General features: G+C 42.4%; 1 protein-coding gene across 4 annotated transcripts in view; it reads left to right on the top strand.

Moving 5' to 3' along the window:
- Positions 1-13,576, top strand: part of PTP4A3 (protein tyrosine phosphatase 4A3) — a 208,310-nt gene that overhangs the window by 112,655 nt on the left and 82,079 nt on the right. The window contains exon 1 of one of the 4 annotated variants that reach the window (XM_072602928.1): positions 5,216-5,288. The exons of the other annotated variants lie outside the window; for them this stretch is intronic. The gene's annotated coding sequence lies outside the window, so the exon portion shown is untranslated. Of the gene's footprint in view, positions 1-5,215; positions 5,289-13,576 lie in introns of those variants that run through there. 4 annotated transcript variants of the gene reach the window in all.

Raw genomic sequence — 13,576 nt, 5'->3', positions numbered from 1 at the left:
CCGACCCTCTGGTATACCTCTTTTCCCTTGTGCTTTCCTCCTCCTCCCAAACATGTGCCCTCATAACCATGATTTACCATATAGTACAGTAAGAGCACAATGGTCTTGGCATCAGGACATCTTGATTCAGCTCATGCCTCTGACACTTATCAGCTGTGTGATGCTGAGTGTGTCATTCCCTATCCTAGTGAGTCAGTTTTCTCATATTTAAAAAAGAACATTATACTCATTTCACGATTAACTTCCTTGGGTGGTTGTGAGACAAGTGCTTTGTAAACTGTGAAACATCATATAAGCATTCCACAGCACAGGTCAGCGCACATCACACTAACTCAATAACCATCAGTGGCTCTCTATTACTTCTAAGGTGAGTCTTCTTAACCAGGGGTCTATGAACTTGGTTAAAAAAATTTTATTATGGAATTTCAATAGGATTGGCTTACTTTGTAATTTTACATATTTCCTTTTATGCATTTAGGAGCATTAGAACAGAACATCAAGGTGGTGCCATGGATAGAGTGCCAGTCCTGGAGTCAGAAAGACCAAATTCAACCTTAAACACAGACTAGCTGTGTGACTCTGGGCAGGTCACTTAATCTCTGTCCCCCGTGGTTTCCTCATCTGTAAAATGGGAGAAACAACAGCACCTACCTCATAGATTTCTGAGGGGATAAAAAGATATTATGCTTGTTAAGTAAATCAGCAAACATTTACTTATCTCTGTGTATATCACCTATTGCTCAGACATTTTCAGTAGCCTTCTAATTGGTCTTTGCCAGTTAGGTGGCAAAGTAGATAGAGAACTGGACCTGGAGTCAGGAAGACTCATTTTTGTGAGTTCAAATTTAGCCCCAGACACTAGTTGTGCTACCATGGGCAAATCACTTAACCCTGTTTGCCTCAGTTTTCCTCATCTGTAAAATGAGCTGGAGAAGAAAATGGCAAACTATTCCAATATCTCTGCCAAGAATGGGATCATGTGTTGGACTGAAAAAAAAAAACCAAAAGACTAAACAATAGCCACACCTAATTGGTTGAGCTGCCTCCATTCTCTTTCCAATTCCAATCTATCTTCCATACAGCTGCAGATTTGATATTTCTAAAACATTTGGTCTGCAAATGCCACTCTCCTGCTCCAGAAGCTTCAAAGGATCCCTGTAGCCAATAGGCTCAATTATATTTGTATTTGGCATTTCAGTCTTTCACAATTTGACTTGAGCCTGTCTGTCCACACTTGTTACACTCATCACTCCTTTCCCCAAACTCTCCAATTCAGCCAAACTGGCCTTCCTCCTGTCACATCTCTCCAGCTCCCATCTCTCTGTGCCTTTGCAAAGACAACTGTTCCCAGGAAAAAGTCCTTTTCTTCTCTCCAGTTATCTCCAATTAATCCTGTCTATATTGTCTTTGTATGTAGTTATGTTTCTGTCATCTTACCATTAGACTGTGAACTCTTTGAGGTGCGTCACAGACTTTTGCCTTTCTTTATGTCTCCAGTGCCTAGTACGGTGTCCAGTAGGGCACATTTTTTTTGTTGTTGCTGTTCATTCATTTTAGTTGTGTCCAAGGCTTCATGACCCCCTTTTTAAAAAAAAAAATATTTTGCAAAGATACTAGAATGGTTTGCTATTTCCTTCTCCAGTTCATTTTACAGATGAGTAAAGTGAGGCAAACAGGGTTAAGTGACTTGCCCAGGGTCACACAGCAAGAGAGTATATGAGGTTAGATTTGAACTCAGAAAGGTGAGTCTTCCTGAATCCAGGCCTGGTACTATCCACTGTGCATCTTAGCTGAGTTAATGAACACTGATATCCTTTGTCCACAAGGCTGTGCTCCCAGACCAAGCCAAGATGATTATGGTGGATGGAAGGTGTTCCTTAAAGGCTTCCTCTGAATCTCCTTTGGCTGTGACTGTATTTGACAGATAACATGGAGTAGTGAAGTAAGGACTGGCCCTGGATTCAAGATCCTGGACTTGCATCTCAGCTCTGATCACAAACTTACTGTGTGATTTTGGGTAGAAGAAGATTAAGACTTTCAGGCTCTGCCTCACTACATTTCTGTAAGGGAAGTGCTTTGTAAATTTTAAAGCTTAACAAAAATGTATCATTTTAACCTTCAAATCATGCTTCCTGTATCCCTCCTTCTTTCCACTTACACAAACACTACCCAGATGCAGGCCTTCTTCACCTCTGCCTCAGCTATTGCAATAACCTGCTGGTGGATCTCCCTGCCTCAGAGCTCTCCCCACTCCAGTCTATCCTCCACTCAGCTATCACAATGATTTTGCTAAACCGTGGATCTGACTGTGCTATTCCTCCTACTTTATAAACTCCAGTGGCTCCCTATTACCTCCATGATTAAAAAATAAACTATCAAACAATCTAAAAATAAAACAAAACAAAAACTCACCAAAAAACAGAAACCCTCTTCTGTTTCACATTTAAAGTCCTTAAAACGTGGCTCCTTTGTATTTTCCCAGTATGCTTTCTCTACTTCGTTTTATCCTGCCATACTGGCCTTCTAGCAGTTCCTTGCCTATAATATGCCATCTTTTGACTGTGCATTTCCCTTGGCTGTCTCCATGCGTGGAATGCTCTCCCTCCTCCCACCTCCAACCCATAGCTTTTTGGACCTCCTTTAAGACTTGGCGCAGATCTTATCATCTGTAAGATGCCACCTCTCTTTCTGTCTCCCCTGGTCCCTTTCTTCTGAGTTAACTTTTTTTCATACTGTACCATCTTGTCTGTTCACCCTGGCTTTCATATCTCTCCCATTTATGAGGCAAGAGCCTGGAGGACTGTGTTTTGGGTTTTCATTGTCTCCCTGGACAAATCCATTTACTAGCTCTGTGACTCTAGGCAAGACACCTAATCTCTGTCTGCCTAAATTTTCTTATCTGTAAAAATGGGGATAATATCTACCTCCCAGGGTTGTTGTAAGAGCATAGAGATAATATTTGTAAAGTGCTTTGCAAACCAAAGGGCTATAAAAATGCTGGCTATTATTATTGGTGGTGATGGTGTTCATCTTTGATCCAGTCAAAGCCAGATCTAGGGCTTAGCACAGAGCTGTTAGACAGCACTTCATAAATGCTTTCTGTCTTTGTTCATAGGTAAGGGAATGAAACTTTAACAGTGGAACTTTAGGCATAGAAAGGGAGCGAATTTGGGGGATGGCTCCTCCCCTCCCTCTCAGATCTCACTACGTGGGTACCCTCTTACTTTCCTACATTTGCCCTCAACTTTTGGGCTCACCCTCTCCATAGGACTGAATTCTTTATTTTCTATCCTTTTCATCACTCCCATCCCCTTCTTTCCCCTTACCCCACCCTCATTTGCATGGGGGAATCACAGTAATAATTCAGTGCTTTTCTCCCTTGGAGAGATAAGCAGAGTATTACTTTCTCCATTTTATAAATGAGGATTGGTTAGCTGACTTGCTCAGGGTCAGCTCACATGGAGGTAAGTGATGGAGCCAGGATTCCAACCCAAGTTCTCTGCCTGCCTGTCCATCTGGTTCTAGCTAGCTGGTGTTTTCTGAGGACCTGCTAGAGTGTAGGACCTTGTGTTGTGGACTGGGGAGATGAATAAGACTAGTCAGTAGGCAAGCATTCATTAAACACCAACTGCATGCCTAGGTACTGCGTTAAGCACTGGGGATACCCAAAATAACATTGTACTGTCTGGGAGCTCAAAATGTGATGGGGTGGGGGACAAATAACTATGTACAACTAAGATATAGACAGGCTGAATTGGAGATAATTCCCAGAGAAAAGGCCTGGCATTAAGGCGCCCCTGTCCTCAAGCAGTTTATAGCCTCTCTTTGGGTGATGAGTGACATAGATACACATGTCTATAACACAAAGCAGTGTGGAATCAGAGGAGTAGACTTCAGAGAATTGTAGACTCTTGGCTCTGGGGGTTGAGGGATGAAGAGATTCCATTGACTGGGTGATAAATCAAGGAAGGCTTCAAAGAAGAAGCAGTCAGTAAATATGAGCCACTTTTGCATAACAAGGCTCAGTTTGTGCTCAGTGCTTGGAGATGGGGACAGAAGCAATATTTGGGGGCTCACTTCCTGTGGGCCCCATCCCTGTGCCTTCAAAATCAGACTCCCTTTCCCTTCTCAATGGTCTCTCTTTTCTCCTGCTTTGTGTCCTGTCCCCTTGTTAGGGCCCCAGACCTGAAGAGTTGAGTCCTGAACTTAGGTTCACTGAAGCAGTCACATGTAAGGATGGGGTTATGACTCCCTGGGGAATTGGCTTGGCTTCTTTCTTTCTCTTTTCCTTCTTTAACATTTTTCTGTTTCTCTCTCTCTCTCTCTCTCTCTCTCTCTCTCTCTCTCTCTCTCTCTCTCTCTCTCTCTGTCTCTCTCTTCCTCTCTGTCTCTGTCTCTGTCTCTTCCTCTCCCTCTGTCTCTCAGTCTCTCTGTCTCTATCTTTTGACTCTTCCTCTCTCTTTTTTCTGCATATATATGTCTATCTCTATCTTTCTCATTCTTCATCTTTCTTTTCCCATCTCTCTGTCTTCTTACCTATTTGTCTCTGGCTGTGTTTGCCCTTTTCTCTCTCTCTTAGCTTATCCTCTTTCCTTTTCTTCTTTTTAGTTCTTCCTCTCTCTCCCTCCTCTTTCCTTTCCTTTCTTCCTTTTTTTCTCCATCTTTGTCCATCTCCCTCTGTCTCTCTCTCTCTCCTTGCTCTCTCCCTCTCTGCTCTTTTCAACTTCTCCCTCTTCCCCTTCAGACTGAAACAGAGAGGCAGCAACACTTCCTTAGATTCTATTTCTACTCCCTTCTTTCTCCCCAGAGGATCTGGATCCAAGTTTTTCTTTCTTGAGAAGCACAGAAGCAGGAATTGGAAGCTGAGGGGGAGGGGGAGAGACCATGGGCCTGTCTTAAGCATTGCAGTTAAGTGTGGGGGGTTGAATACGGGATACCCCTTTGCCCAGGCAGGGCTTCACTTCCAAATTGTCAGAATGATGTTCAAAGATAAGGTTGTTGGTGAGGGGTGGGAGTAAAAGGGTGTTTACGAGCTCCATTCCGTTCTCTTCTTCGGGAAAGATTGATGAGACCTGCTCAGAGTCCAAGTCCAGAGAAGGCTTTTGACGTGGGTGCGACGTTTGCAGACTCCCAGCTGTTGATAGGGGAGGGCTGACGAAGAAGGAGGGGGTGATCTTCCAGAAAATAAAAACCGGATTTCACTTTCCTCTGCTCCACCAGGGTCACCTCCCCCAGGAGGCGTTCCTTTCTAGCAGCCTGGGAGCGAGAGGGCCATCGACATGCCATCAGTGAGTACTGGGCAGGGCCAGCTTTGGGGCACTGGCCCTTCTCTCAAGGGGTCAGCCTGGAACCCTAAGAGTGTGCCTGAAATGTCATAGGGGTAGGGGTTGGTGTATCTTCTGGCCTAAGTTTGGGAGTGAGGAGGGCAAGGGACAGACATAACAATGCCATATTAAAGATGCTGGACTTGGAGTCAGGATACCTGGGTTCAAATCTTGTTTGCAGTGCTTAGCACGTGGCTTTGGGCAGGTCAGCTAATTTTTCTGTGTGTCAATTTCCTCATCAGAAAAGAATTTTTTTTTTCCTTGTATTTCCTATGTTACCAGGTTGTTGTGAAGAAAGCCCTTTGTAAACCTTAAACTGCTTTAGAAATATGAATAACCATTATCATTTGTTGTTATTAGCAGTAAGAAATATGGATTTGGTGCTTTTGGTTTTGGTTACTATGTTTGGCAGCTGCTAGAATCTGAGACTGGACCTTGTAGAGAAGTGGGACCTGGCCTCACCACTGGCTTACTGTGTCCCCTTTGATCAGTCATTCCATGGGCTTTGGTGGTTTCCTCTATGAAATGGGGAGATGACTTCTTGGCCTTGTGGTCATTGCAAGAATCTGTTGAAGATGGAGGAGACATGAATATTCTTGAAAAAGATTTGAACTCTCAGGAGTAAAGATAATATGCAAATCCCAGTTCTATATGCCACTGTTGGAGTTACAGAAAAGAGAGTTTGTGGTTGTGTTGAATGATCCCTGAACAGAGTTTGTAGACCCCACCCAGCTGGTCAATTTTGGCTTCGTGACCTTGGGCAAGTAATTACTTTCTCTGCTTCTGTTTCTTCTTCTTTAATAGGAAGTGGTACTGGCTGGTCACTAAATCTCTTTCCCATTCTGGCATCCTGTATTCTCTGTCATCCCATAGTCTGTGTTCTGAGATCTAAGGTACCTAGATTGTATGAGGCAGCTAGGTGGCTGGGTGGATAGAGCTCTGGGCCTGAGTTCAAATCTGGTCTCAGACACTTACTAGGTATATGACCCTGAGCAAGTTACTCAATCTCTGCCTCAGTTTCCTTGTCTGTTAAATGGGGATAATAATAGCACCTACTTCTCCAGGTTTTGTGAGGATAAAAAGAAATAGTATTTTTAAAGCACTTAGCACAGTGCTGGGCACATAGTAGGGGCTATATAAATCACCTATTCCCATCTTTCTTCCCCTCTCTTTTCCTGCTGAGATAGTCTCCTGTGTTCGAAGGTCCATCTCAGCCCTGATATTGTGGTTCTGCAAGATCATTTTCTTTACCCTGAAAAAACAAGGACTGTGCGGGGCAGGCTTTTTCTTACCTTCAGGGATCCAAGAGAGCTTTGAAGAGAGGTAAAGTGCTGATCTGGATCATTGTAGATGGCTCCAATAGGAGGAACAAGGGAAAAAGAGAGATGGGCAAACCCAAGGCAGAATTTCACATTCTACTAGGACTTTGGAGATTCCTTCTAGCTCCAGACTTTTGATTTCATGATCAGAGTCAGATAGAAGATTTAGCTTTAAAGTGATAAATACGTTTTGAGTGCAACCAGTTTTTGTTGTAAAGATGTCTTGTTAGACAGTCTCCCATCTTCTTCTCTTAAGATGCAGAAACTGAACATATTTTTGACCTGAAATTTGGCAGGTGATTATGAATTATTGAAAGAACTCAAGTTGTCTGTATAATACTTTGCAGTTTGAGAAAGCTCTTCCTTATCACAAGCCTGCAAAGTCAATAGAACCAGGAGTGTTGTTCTTATTCTACAGAAGAGAAAACTGAGGCTCAGAGATAGCCCAAGATCCCCTGGAGCTACGAAGTGGCAGAGTGAGACTTTGAAACAGTTTCTTGGCTCTAAGTCCTGTAGCTTTGCTCCTGAGAGGCCGTGTGCACTGGTGCCCTCTGGAGGTAGCCAAAGCTGATTTCCCCTACACACAGTGGCTCTCTACCATTGCCCTTGTTAAATTATTTTGTTAACTGTTGGTAGAGCATGTCTTCTCTCTGTGTAAAGCTATCAGTCATCTGACTCATCTTTCTGAGTTCAAATTTAGCCTCAGTCACTTACTAGCTGTGTGACCCTGGGCAAGTCACTTAACTCTATTTGCCTCTGTTTCCTCATCTGTAAAATGAGCTGGGGAAGGAAATAACCACTCCAGTGTCTTTGCCAAGAAAACCCTAAATGGAGTCATGAAGAGTCGAACATGAGTGAAAAACGACTCAAAAAAAAAGTCAACAGACTCTGAGCTAAAAACTCCCTTCTGCGTAAGAGGCATGGACTCTGTGATATATTTTGACCTCAAGAATACGGTAGCACCGGATTTAGGAGCCCCGGGTTCAAATCCTGAATCTGGTTTTTACTGAGTGAACATGGGCAAGTCACTTTATCCATGCCTCTTTTGAAAAAGATGACAATAAAAATAAAAATTGTGTCCCTGCTTTCTAGTGTTGTTGTGGTCTAAGTGCTTTCTTTCAAAAATGAGTAGTTATTGCTGTTCTTATAATAATTCCTTTGTGGTTTTGGCGAGGTGAGGTTGCTGGGCAAGCTGAGCCCTAGATAGGTGAACCATTTCTGCATTAGCAGACTCCTGGCAGGATTGGAGTCAGTCCAGTTTTTCCTCTGCCAGTATTTTGTGTGTTCATAAGCAAATTCTGTGAGCTCTCTGAACTGCAGTTTCCTCATCTATAAAATGGGGATGATAATACTTTAACACTACCTACCTCCCAAGGTTGTGATAATCAAAGAAGAGTATATATGTAAACTGTTTTGCAAATGTGAGGTGCTCTATAAATGCTGACTTATCATTAACTTTTCTGTTACTAAATTATTCTGCTGTATAATTAGCTGTGTTTCTGATGCAAATTACTACAGGGATCAGAAAAGGCCTCATGGAAGAGCACTGAAGGAGGTGAGGAGAGTCAATGAGGTGACAGGAGAGAAAGGAGAGCATTTCAGATGTGGGGAACTACTTGGACAAAGGATGAAGATGGAGATGCCCTTTTGAATGCAATCTGAGATTCTGTTAGGTTTTTTTTTTTTTTTTTTGGCTTCTGGGTCATTCTGCTGACCCATACTGAATTTGCAGTCCACTAAACCATTCAGATCTTGAAGAAGTTAAGCTTCAGGTCCATTAAGGATGCCCTCTCCCCTCTCTGATCTTTTCCAGATGAACTTCTCTCTGAATTTGAAGATGAGAGAGGATATATTCAATGGAGTGAGGTCCCAGAGGAGGAAGGAGCGTGTGAAATCGAGGCTATAATTGGAGTGGTGTTTAGCATTGGCAAAGAGGAGGAGCCATGTCTTTCTTAGTTTGAAGCAAAGAGGAAAGGATGGACATGGACAAAGAGCAGTTTTAATGCTTGTGAAGAGAAAGATAAAGACTTTAACATAAAATAATGGGGTCTAAGATACCTTCTATTTTTGATGTCCTTTAACTCTCTGTTCTTCTTGCTCTTATGGAAGTGGATGTTTGTTTCCTTTCTTTTTCTATAGGATTTCATATTTTTCATATAGTCGAATTGTTGGAAAGCCAGTATTGTTTTGGGCAGAGAGTGCTGGCCTGGCATTGGGAAAGCCAGGCTTTGAGTCTTAGCTCTCATATTCATAGGCTGTGTGGTTTGGGGCAGGTCCATTGTCATCTTTGAGCTTTGGTCACCTCATCTCTATAACTATGAAGAGAATATTTGTACTGCTTACTTCACAGGACTATTAGGAAGAAAGAATTTTGGAAGCAGGAATGCAAAGGTGCCCAAACCTTATTTTCCGTTCTCTCTGCCAGGGAGAATGAGCACCGAACTGGAAAGCACTGAACAAGTATGGCTAATAGAGAATGGCTAGCCAAAATAATTAGGAAGGTAGTAAGAGATCCCCTAACATGCACAGACGAATTCAAGTCACCTGGCCCAAATAAATTAAGTCCTCACGTTCTGAGAGAATTGGCATGTGTCATCGTTAAGCCACTGTCAATGATATTTGGAAGGTCATGGAAGAAGGGAAGAAGTCTCACAGGACTAGAAAAGGGAAAGTTTTACTTTGATTTTCAAAAAGGAAAGATAGTAGAGCATGGAAACTCTAGGCCAGGAAGCTTGATTTTGATTTTTGGACAAAGAAATAATCATTAAAGGAATTTGAGATTGAAGGGATTCCCCCACTCCAGTCCATTCTCCACTCAGCTGCCAAAATGACCATGCCCCTCTCCTACTCAATAAATTTCAACAGCTTCCTATAACCTCCAGGATCAAGCATAGAATCTTCTGTTTGATGTTCAAAGTCCTTCACAATATGAGCCCTGGGGCAGCCTAGTGGTGGGGTGGATGGAGTACTGAGCCTGAAGTCTGGAAGACTCATCTTCCTGAGTTCAAATCTGGCCTCAGACACTTCCTAGCTTTGTGACCCTGGGCAAATCATTTCACCCTGTTTGCCTCAGTTTCCTCATCTGTGAATGAGCTGAAGAAGGAAAAGGCAAAGCACTTCTGTATCTCTGTCAAGAAGACCCAAATATGATCATGGAGAGTCAGACATGACTGAAACGACTGAACAACATCTCATTTCTTTTTGATGGCTTTCTATCTCACTTGGAAAACTCTCCCTCCCTCCCATCTCCTTCTTGACTTTCTTCAAGTCTAAGCCCAGATCCTGCCTTCTGTTAGGTACCTTTCCAAGTCTCTCTCAATGCTAATGCCTTCCCTCTAGATTATTTCCAGTTTACCCTGTATGTCTCTCATGTGTTGTTGCTCAGTTGTTTTTCAATCATGTCCAACTCTGTTTGGGGTTTTCTTGGTAAAGATACTGGAGTGGTTTGCTGTTTCCTTCTCAAGCTTATTTTATAGATGAAGAAACTGAGGCAAACAGGGTAAAGTGACTTGCCAAGGTCACACAGCTTAGTAAATGTCTGAGACTGGATTTGAACGCAGGTCTTCCTGACTCCAAGCTTGGCACTCTGCCCATTGTGCCACCTAGCTGCCCTTCTCTTGTGCATATATACTTGTTTATATTTCCCCTGTTAGAAGGGAGCTTTTTGAGAGGCAGAAACTATTTTTGTCTTTGTAACCCTAGTGCTCCCAGTGCCTGGGAGATAGTGTTTACAAATGTCCATTAGCTTATTGACTTGAGAGGTGTGTGGCTTGGTGGATAGAGAGCTTGTCTTGGAGTTAGGAAGATCTGGGTTTAAGTCCTGTCACTGACATTGCTGCTTCTCTGAGTCTGGGCAATTCACTTAAACTTGATATTGCTCTTGCCTACTCTAAATGATTTTCTGTGACTTTAAGTTTCAGTGCTAATCTTTATTGAGAGAGGGAATTTCCTTATCTGGAAGATCCCTATGTTAGTGAAATCTCAGGTCTAGTCCCTCTCTACCTTTGTCCCTATCCGTGTCTTATTAAAGGGAAGGTTAGTGAACAAGGAAGCTGTGAGAAAGAAGAATCAGTGCCATTTCATCAAAGACAGATCTTGACACACTAACCGCCTCTTCTTTTTTGACATTGTTACTAGATTCAGGAAGATTGGGGTGGGTGGTGGATGTTTTAATTGTGGTTCACCTAGATGTTAGCAAAGTACTTAACAGAATCTGGCTTTGACTGTCCTTGTGGGCAAGACAAAGTGACCTGGACAGGATAATTGTCTCTTTAAGTAGATACAGAAATAGTTGAATGACCAGATCCAGAGAGGAGCCATTCATCATTTCCTGTCCTTTCTGAAGGCGGGGTGTAAGAAAATTTTTGTTGATTGCTCTGATAAAGGCAAAGATGGCATGCTTTTCATATTTGCAGAGGACCCCAAACTGGGAGAGAGAGCTAATGCACTGGATGCCAGGATTGGAAAAGACTAGACTCTTGGACTGATCCTAAAAAGATGGAATTTGATAGAGATAAAGGTAAAGCCACGAGTGAGTTGAAAAAATGCTTTTTCACAAGTTCAGGATAGGTGAAGCATGACTAGACAGAAGGTCTACAAAAGATGACAGCTTTTTGGTGGATTGCAGGCTCAACATGTATCAACAATATGATCATCTTTTTCCTCTTGGATCATCGATTTCAATGTTGCAGCTTTTGGTAAGGAAAGGCCGTCTGCTCTACCAAGGCAAGTTGGAACTGTATTAGGCAGTCGATACTTTGTGGTTAAGTGACTTAGATCTGAGTCACATGGACCGTGTACGTCTGAGGTGGGGATTGAACCCAGATCTTCCTGACTCTGAAACCTGATTTCTATCCGTTGTACCATGTTACTTTTGGACAGTTCCTTTTCATCCCTCCAGCTTGTGCTGACCTTGGGAACATACTCCATTAGCCTGTTGAAACCCTCCCCCTCCTTCAAGGCTCAGTACACACACACACACACACACACAGATACACATGTATCTGTATCATGCCACATGAGATGGCATGTATATATGTATAAATGTATATACATACATATGTATGCCACCTTATATATTAAGCCTTTCATTAATGTAAAAGCAAGCACCTCAACATACATAGGAGGACCTGCTGTACAGACCTTTGATCTGCTTTTCCAAAAGGAAAGGCAACTCTTGATATAATCACTTTAATCAAGCATACACACGCGTGCACACACATACACGCACACACATACATACTTCAATATCGTATTCACTTAGTTCAGGGGAAAAAGTCAGCACCCTGAACTTCAGAGAAAATACAAAGAAATAAAGATCAATAGACAGAGCTTCCAGCTGCCTGACTGTAAACAATACATACATCACAGATCAACAGACAGATCCAGCTGTCTGACCATACATACATAGTTACCAGAGAGAGAAGCACCAACATCTGGGTTTTCAAAGCTGGGGGACTCCTTAGCAGCTGCCCAGAGTCTCATCTGGCCAAACAAACACCTCCAGTGAGTAAGCCAAAGTAAAACCTCACCTCAGAGTATTTATGCACTTTTCAGAGCCAGAGGGCATAACACCCCTTAAGAGCCAGTGCCTCATTAACAAAAGGTCTTACAAATCTACCCTAATCAAACTTCCTCTAAGGGGCAGGTCCATTAATGTGTGGGGAAGATCTTTAATCTCATTAGCATTATACTTACCGAGAAAGTGACTTCTCCCTCCTTCAGTTTCCTGACCCTCCTCCTTTGCCTCTCTCTCCCATTGACTTATTTGTCAGATGATAAGCATTTGGCTTTTTCCACATATTACACTATAAGTTTCTGGAGAACATCAGTTATTTCATTCATCTTGTATTTCCAGTATGTACAAGGCTTTGCAATTAATAGGCACTTAGTAAATGTTTGTTGAATTAAATGGAACTCTTGTTTAGGTGTGGATCATATTGGATGATCTTTGAAAAGCCTTTTGACTCTGAGATTCTGAATTAGATGAGTGTAATTGAATCAGCCTAGAATATTGTGAAGAGAATTCTTTAATTCAGATTTAGAAGACCTGGGTAGAAATCTCAGTCTGCTACTACCTTTGTGACCTTATACATGCTAATTCCAGTTATCCCCTCTAGGAAAAGAGGAAGAGGTACTTTTTTTTTTTTTTGAGGAATTCAGGGTTAAATGAGTTGCCCAGAGTCCCAAAGCTAGTAAGTGTGTGAGGTAAGATTTGAACTCAGGTATTCCTGACTCCATTGGTGGTACTCTATGCATTATGCTACCTAGCTGATCCTTAAGGACCCTTCTGGCTCTAAATCCTTTGACCCTCATGCTTTGGGAAAGTCTACATTCACCTGGGAAAGATTTCATTATGGCCATAAGTTTGGACTGGCCAGGTTAGGAATGAAGTTTTGGGTAGGTTTGTATGGTGTCTAGGCTTAGAGTCTGAAACAGAAATGCATTTCTACATTGTCCTTACTTTGAGAAAAAATTATTTTAACAGATCTTATAGGACCTCATCATTTCAATCAGCTGACTGTGAGTTGATGGTAAGACCAGCCCTGATTATGAAGGAACAATACTGCTTATTAAAAAGACAAGCCAGGACTTCTTGATTCAAATGATGCTGCCCTTTCAAAGCTGCTGCCTCAGGAGGCTATGTAGGGGATATCAGAGCAGCTGCTGCTGCTGACAGCATCATGGAAAGGGCCTTCAATGTTAAGTGTTGTGGGTACAGGTTCCCAGAACTATCTTAGGCACACCTTATCTGTGACCTAAAATGGGATTCCTCAGTCTGATCCCCTGCTTCATTCGTCAGACTTGTCTCTGAATGAATGACTTTGGGCTCTTTCCAAAAATCCAGCCCATCCTTCAAATATGAGGATTTGCCTCTACTGAGGACTTGTAAAATATGTCCTGTAGGTGGTCTCCATAGAAGAGACTAGACAC

This window comes from Notamacropus eugenii, chromosome 4, assembly GCF_028372415.1.
Source record: "Notamacropus eugenii isolate mMacEug1 chromosome 4, mMacEug1.pri_v2, whole genome shotgun sequence".
Classification (NCBI taxonomy): domain Eukaryota; kingdom Metazoa; phylum Chordata; class Mammalia; order Diprotodontia; family Macropodidae; genus Notamacropus; species Notamacropus eugenii.
The sequence above is the reverse complement of the archived record's forward strand: the minus strand, read 5'-3'. Positions and strand labels throughout refer to the sequence as shown.